This window comes from Psammomys obesus, unplaced genomic scaffold (assembly GCF_907164565.1).
Source record: "Psammomys obesus unplaced genomic scaffold, mPsaObe1.curated_primary_1811, whole genome shotgun sequence".
NCBI classification, from domain to species: domain Eukaryota; kingdom Metazoa; phylum Chordata; class Mammalia; order Rodentia; family Muridae; genus Psammomys; species Psammomys obesus.
In genome coordinates, this window is record NW_026591598.1 from 17424253 (window position 1) to 17432068 (window position 7816).

Genomic DNA, 7816 nt, shown 5'->3' on the forward strand with positions numbered 1-7816 from the left:
CTGAGGGCATGGGGCCTCACACCAATGCCTCCCATTCTGTGAGCAGGAAGAGAGTGGCAAACAGAGAGGACAGTGCCTTCCCCAAGGCCACACAGCTAGAGGAGGCAGACAGGCAGTTCTGGGAAAACGAGGAAGGAAAGTTACTATGTGACCCCAACCGTGGCTGGGGGTGACCTCAATGGAGAAGCCACAAACTGAGCAGCTGGGGCCAGGGGAACTGGGAGGAAATGAACCATCGTAAGCGGGCATGCCAGTGTAGTTAAGCCTGTTGACTTCAGAGCCAGAAGGCCTGGGTGTGAATCCTAGCCATGCCACATGGTAGCTGTGTGACCTTAGGCCACCCGCTCACATTCTCTGAGCCTTGGCTTCCTGTCTGCAGAATGGAGTTGGTGCTTCTTGCGGGGACTAAGTGAGTGCGCTCCAGGGTGGCTACTGTGATGTTGCGGGAATGACCCTGCTTTGCAGGCAAAGGAAGTGAGAGAGGAGGGGAGGCCAGCCAGGGTTTGTGCCCAGCCTGGCTGGCTCCATGCCTGCCCGGCCACCTTGGCAGGGTAGTGAGGAGGGGACTAGAGGACTGCCGTGTTGTGGGGAAGCAGCCAGCCTGACATAAGGCCCTCAAGAATGTGATCTGTTTCCTTTTGGGCCCCTGGGAGCCTGGTAATCCTGGATGTTGGGAGACAGCTGCTTGGCCAGCAGCTTGGGCCTCAGGGGATAGTAGCCCCCCTTCTCGACTTTTCCTGCAGGGTGGAGGCTGTGGCTATTAACCCTGGCTGGGCCAGGGCTGGGAGGTAGGGGGTGGGGAGGTAGAGGGTGGCAGGGAGTTGGCCGGTTGCAGAGTCCTGTCTGGTTAACCTGTTCCCTGATGTGGCCAGCTGGGCCTTCTGGGAAGGGGAGTTGCTTTTTAATTACATTTTTATTTATTTACGTGTGGGGGGGGCATGCTTGTTCTACACACAACATTTGAAGGTCAGAGGACAACTCACAGCAGTCTGTTGACTCCTTTGCTCATGCGGGTCCTGTGCTTGGAGCCCAGGTCTTCAGGCTTGGTGGCAGCCATCTTTACTTGATGAGCCATCTTGCTGGCTCAGCGAGGGAGGACTTTTAGCAAAGTCGCAGTTGCAAGGGGTCTCTAGCACCAATCCCTTTGCTGCTCCAAAGGGGAAACAGAGACCCGAATGGGGGTAGCCAGTGGCTCAAGGTCATTCACAGCTGCACTGAGCTGGGGACCAGCTCAGGCTTCCTGTCTACAGAGCTGGAGGCTCCCAGACCCCCTCCCCCGAATGCACCTGCCCTGGCCTTCCCCAGATGGCGTGTCGTTCCCCGTGGCTGGTCTCATATCACGGCACCGTCTACATGGGGTTACCTGTCACCTACACAGGGTCGCTTGTGGCCTACAGTCGAGGCTACCCTCCAACTCTGCAGCGTGTGGCTGCCGGGGTTGGGACTTTCCACGGCACACTTCAGACTTTCCCAGTGGCTGTTCAGGGCTCCGTGGCTCCCGAGCCTCCCTGCTCATGGGTGGCCTCACTTCAGAAGTGTGCGCTGAGCTTCTGGGGCGTTTTCTGCTCTCAGTCTCGTGGGACCGGGGCGTGAGTTTTCAGAGGCCTCCTTTACTCAAGCAGGGATCCGAACACAGACTCCTTCTAAGGCCTAGAGTCGTCACCCCAGTTCTTTTCTGCGCCTTCACGTCCACCCAGAAGTGAGCTGATGACACCTCTATGGCGCCCAGATCCTGGCTTCGTCTCCACTGGGAACTGGCTACCTGGATGCCTGTGGCCTTCTTTCTGGCCATACTTTTGTGCTTCTGTCCACTCTCCATGAGGCATCAGGGGCACCCTTGGGAGTCCCTATCGCTTAGCCACTTAAGACCTTCTAATGGTTCCACCACTTTGGAGCAGAAACACGAGGCTTCTGGGCCAGCCCGTAAGCCCCTTGCTGATCTGTTCCTGTCTACCAGGGCTCTGGTCTCACCCCCTTATTCTAGGTATTCCCTGCTTCTCTGGTTGCTTCAGACACAAAACTTCTCCTTCCTCTTTCTCCAACCACAGGACATTTGCACATTCCTTTATCCCTTCTTCATGGAGCATTTTTTACCCCACCTCTGTTTGGCTGTCTCCCTGTACCTGAGCCAGCCCTGGCTGACTACCCTGTCGGTGGCGCTCTGTGTCTTGTGGCTGATTTTCACTTTCTTCGCAGTGCTCAGGAACGTCTGCAATCATCTCGTTCATTTCTCTTTCTCTCTCTCTCTTTTTCCCTGAGTTTGCGGTCTGCCTCTGCAACCTAAGATGAGAACGCTCTGAGGCTGAGGACTCCAGCTACTCTGCTCGCTGTCGAAGCTCTAATTCCTAAAACAGGCCAGAGAGGTGCAGACAGGTGCCCCGTGAGTAAGCAATGAGCTGAGCACATGACCAAGAATGGTGCCCCTCCCCCAAGGCTCTGTTTCTCCCACCCTAGCAGCTGACTCTGTCATCTGACTGGAGCCTCCATCCCTTCTTGCTGTCAGTGAGCAGAGGACACTGGGGTCCAAACTCCCGGTGCCCTGTGGCCCCTGTTTCTGCGCTTGCTCATTGGGATGAAGGCCTCAGTGTGTCTCCTGGGCTGTCCCTTTCTGCCGGAGCTCCACAATCCTTGGCTCCCATGGTCTGGGACTACAGTGCATGCAGAGGGAACAGTGCACCATGCCATGTACGTATCCATTCAAATATGTACTCTTTGCTAGATGCTTAGAACACTTTGCTATCTGTTGGCAGGTAGGGTGAATTTTTAGAAACACCCATTCTACAGGTGGAGAAGGTAAGTGAGGACAAGGTGGGAGGGATCATCCAACAGGAAGCAGTGACTGTGGGTTCAGGGAGGGGCTTTGTTTTCCTGGGGACATGGAGTGACAGGGGGAGAAAGGGAAGGTGGATGGTTTAGACCATGGAGGGCCCCGATCACCAGGTCCTGAGTCTGTCCCGCATCACGGTGGGGTGGGCGTGTAGAGGGAAGCAGTGGGGTTGAGGGTGAACCCCAGAAAGCCATCTTGCCCTGTGTCAAGAACGGATCCAGGGCTTGCAGGCTCCCTGCTCTGCCTCCTTGGCTTTAAGGCACAGTCTCTCCTCAGGGAATTTCTCCCCCTCCCCTTGAAGGATAGGGCCTTCTCCAAGTCTAGCCCTGAAACTCCAGGAGCCCGTGTGTGTGTGTGTGTGTGTGTGTGTGTGTGTATGACACAAGGACACACTACACAGCTGGGAAAAAGAGGGAGACTAGGCCAGACCGGTGGGTGGACTGACGCAGGTCCTGTGTAGCCAAGCAAATGCTGCCATTTCTGACCAGAAGTAAGAACTTTAGCGTGAACGCCCATAGCTGTGGAATGCACCCCCAGGCTCTCCGAGAAAAAGTCCGAGAACCCCACGCCATAGAGCACAAGGGTTTGCAAGCAATGTGAGGTGAGAGGTAGGGGGGTGACGGGTTTGCCCAGGCCCTGTAAGGCGCTGTGGTATTAACCACAAGAAATAAAAAGAAGAAAAGCCCTGTTGAGCTGGTCAAGGTCATGGCCAGGGTAAATGCCTGGAGAGAGATGAGGCTGTGCGGGAAACCCGGAAGCCCTGAATCTGACCTTGACACGGGGCAAGACTGCTGTGTGACCTCAGGCAGCCCCTCGCCCTCTCTGAACCTCTCTCTGTATCATGAGCAGATGTCATAGTCAACAAATCTGGTTTTCTAGGCTTTGGGGGGCAGGAAGCAAATCTCTCACCCCATCAGAAGGTGGGTGTGCGAGCCCCAGCTCACCCTTCTTGAATCCTGGGAACAACGAGGGGTCTAATCTGCTGTTGACATTCCGTAGGGTCTTGGGGCCATGTGCGGGGCTTGGGTTTCACTTGGTTTGTGTGATCCTCTGGCCCCTCGAAGCACTTGCTTCACGTCACTCTGGGGGGATTAAGGACCCAGCACTGGGGATTGGGGGTGCTGAGAAGAAGAGAGCAGAGGGGAGGGGTCGAGAGCCAGCTGCAGGGTGAGGCTTCTCTGCCTTCAAAGCTCTGTTGTGGCTGGAGTAGGGGTGCACAACGGGCATTGACGGGGCCGATCGCGCATGTGGTCAGCAACCAACCACGAACACCTCTGCTATGTGGGGATGAAGACTAGAAAGAAAGCAGCCTCTCTCTGACTGCAGAGCTGCAGCCCCAGACCTGCGGTAATGGGTCCCAGGCCACAAGGCAAACAATGGGGTGGTCAGTGTGGCCTGGGAGGGGCTCCTGGAAGCTGGAACTCCAGACCTGACTAGCTTGGGGCCAGTGTGAGGTCAGGACTTCCAGACTATCCACGTATGGCTCTCCTCCATGTGCCTTGCTTTCCCAGATACTGGCTGAGGGGTGTGGGCAGGCTTCGGCTTCCAGGAGCTGTTGCCAACCAGGGCCAAAAGAAGAATCTAGAATAGTTCCTCTCGTCTCCCCTCTTCTGTTCTTGTCTCAAGTTCAAAACCAAGGGCTAGAGGCTTCAATAGGAAAGCAAGGATTCCCGAGACTCAGTTTTCCCACAGCACAAATGAAGTTGGGGGTTAAATGAGATATTACACAGAGGGCCCCAAACATAGGCTGGGATGCCAGCAGCATTCATTCACTCATTCACTCATTCACTCATTCACTCACTCACTCATTCATTTCTTCCAAGTGGTCCTCCAGAGTCTGGTTTCCCAAGACCAGGCCCAGTGTGAAGAATCCTAGACTCATGGCTCCCTGGGCCATGTCAGAACTCACCTGGCAGATAAAGACAGTCTCAAGGCCCATTTTGGAGATGAGGCCTGGACTGGTAAAGGGTGTGGTTAGAACCCCATTCGTCCTGGGCAGAGCTCAGGCAATGCCTAGTGATTCACTTGTGTTCCAGCCCTCAGTCCTGCACGCCCTGAGTGGGCGTAGGGACCTCAGAGTCGTCCTTTTTGGTAAGTCTCACGATGATGGGGCTGACACACAGCAGCTCATAAAATGAAGGCCACCCAGCCAGTCCCTCTGAAGAGGACTTGGGGTATCTCGGGTCTGGAGGTGAACTCGACACTTTCAGCCTAAGTTTGACCTTGGAAGGCCAACCTCCCGGCCTCCCCACCAGCCAGCCTCCTCCAGCGCTTGCAGCAAGATGGGCCCATGGAGAGTTCCAGAAGGCCCCGGATAGAATATCAAGACGGAGACTTGAAAACCTGATCTCGCTCCAGCCCCTTCTCCCCAACGTTCCCTCAGCCCATCAATCAGCAGGGAGACACAATTGTATTTTATAGCCCGGCCAGGCTGGGGTGGCAGGAAACCCAAGCCCATCCCCGCCTGGGGTCCTGCCTGCTTAGAGACATCAAGGTGACTGGCAGGGCCTGATTAACTATTTGTGGTCCTGCTCCACCAGATGGGGGCACAGCCCTCCTCCAAGTGTCCCTGCTCTGCTGAATGTCTTGGGTGTGACAGAGTATACAGAGATGATAGGTCTCTGCTCCTCCCCTCATCCCCCCCTCCAAGAGCTTGAGGGAGGAAGAGCTCAGAGAAACATCTGGCCCAAGCCGAAGAAGGTATGTTCAAAGCTAAGAAGTTATGATCAAGGTCAGCCTGTTTGTGGCTGAGTTCTCTGGGCTCCTGACCTCTCCCTGGGAATTTCCAGCAACTTTCTGCTTTATCTTCCTATGCTTCTCATGCCTTCATAAGGGGTCTTTAGTCCCCCTCCTGGTCTGTTTAACACTTAATAAGAGACTCTTGACTTTTGGGGGGGGGCTTGTTCATTTTTTTCTGGGACTTTCCATGACTCAAGGTGGTCCAACAATTAGGTTGGAGATCACTACTGCTGCTCCCTTCTTTGGGCCTCCCTGGGGCTCAGACTCCTTTCAAGGCTGAGTGAGTGAGTGAGCAGGGACTCTGTGGGCAAGGCTCAGGGCTCAGGCTGAGGGACAAAGAGGCCCAGAGTGGGCTTGAAGCCATGACCCAGCTCCACCTGCAAGGGTGTCTTCAGAAAGATGCTGCAGCTAGAGGGAGCAGCCACAGGGTAAAGAGCTCATTACCAGGATGGGTAGGGGTGGGGGCTGCAGCGCTGATTCCCTTGACTATGGGGTAATTGGGTTCTCTGGTAGAAGGTGGCCATTCAGCGACTGGGTGACCTTGAAGCCTCAATTTGAACATCTCTCTTGGCTGAGAAAAATACCAATACACCCAAATTGTCTTGAGGCTTAAATTTAGTAATAACTATAATCAAGAGAGCACAACTGGCATCAGGGCAGCCCAGGCTGAGTTCCCCCCGACTGAGGGTCTCATATGAATGGATTGGAGTCCCTTCTTGGTGCCAGGAGAGGTGCAGGCTTTAGCAGGAGTTGTGCTCCAGGGTCTCCGGTTTCCATCCCCTGGATAGCAGGGGTCATTTAGGGGAGGGAAGGGAACTCTGGGAAGAGCTTCCTCCAGTGGAGGAGGCCCTGGGGACACAGGTATCACACCAACAGCTGGATGTGTTGGGTTGATGGACGACTGTTAGGAGATCAGCTTCTGAAACCCCATCAGTGTGGTCACTGGGCAAGCCTGGATGCCTCAGGCTGGGATGGGACCCAGTGGGTGGAGCCTGGCTTCTCTGGTAGCCCCGGAGGTCCTGTCACCAACTCCAGCCCCTTCCCAGCATGTTCCTTCTGCTAAGACCCTCCCCACTCTTCTTCTGGTCTCCTGGGACAGGGGAAGAAAGACCCAGTTTCTGGGAGCAAGGAGGTCAAGCCTTTAACGGACCATGCAGCCTATCTGTGCCTCAGTTTCCCTATGGGTAAGGAGGAGCTGTCCTAAATTCCTCTGGAAACAAGGCCACCAGGCAGCTCCTGGCCATATTTAAAGACTCAACTTCAACCTTACTCTGGAGAAACTGGCCACTTCTCCAGTCCTGCTGTGTGCTGACCCTCCCTGCTTCTCCCCTGAAGCACATGTCACACCTCCCTGATAACTCTGTCTCTGCTTCCCTCTAGCTTAAGCCCCTGAGGGGAAGAGCCAGCCTACTGGTTCACAGCTGCTCTACCCAGTATCTGACCGCACAGTAGGTCTGCCGTAAATGACTGTGACTGGCCAGGAAACAGGCACCGTACTCTAAGATAATAGCTCCCATCCTCTAAAGCAGCGATTCTCAACCTGTGGGCCGCGGCCCTTCGAGGTCCAATGAAAAACCATTGGGAAACACAGACATTTACATTCTGATTCACAGGAGTAGCAAAGCTATAGTTATAAAGTAGCAATGAGAATAATTTTGTGGTTGGGGTTCACCACAACATGAGGAGCTACGTTAAAGGGTCACAGCATTAGCAGGGTTGAGAACCAGTGCTCTAAAGGGTGCTGTGCCCATATCCCTGCAGGGAAAAGCAAGTCCTGCGTTGACTGGATATTGAGCTAAGTGCTGAGCTGAGGAGAAGCCTGAACCCTGACAGTTCTTGCTCCTCTCTGCCTTGTTGCTCTGCCTCAGTGGTCTTGCCTGGGTTCTTGTTTCAAGCAAATGGAGCTGAAAACCGTGTTGGTCCATTTGGCAGATGCTCAGCTGAGGCCTGGGGGGCTACTCTCGGCCTGGAGCACCGGAGGCTGGGCAGGTAGATGGGGGATGAGACAGCCAGGGATAGTCTTTCTCTCTCCCCTTCTCATTTTTTTTTTCTTCCTTAAGAACCAAACCCCAAAACAACAATCTCCCACGATTTGGAAAAATGGCTCTCATCCCATGTCTGGCTCTGGAATATTTTTATGGCCCTTTCCAGGCAGGGATGTGATGCCCGGGAACAAGAGCTGGGTTCCCAGCCTCAGCCTGGAGGCTGGGGGTAGGCCCATCCATCTTCCCAGCTGGCGGTTACATGTGG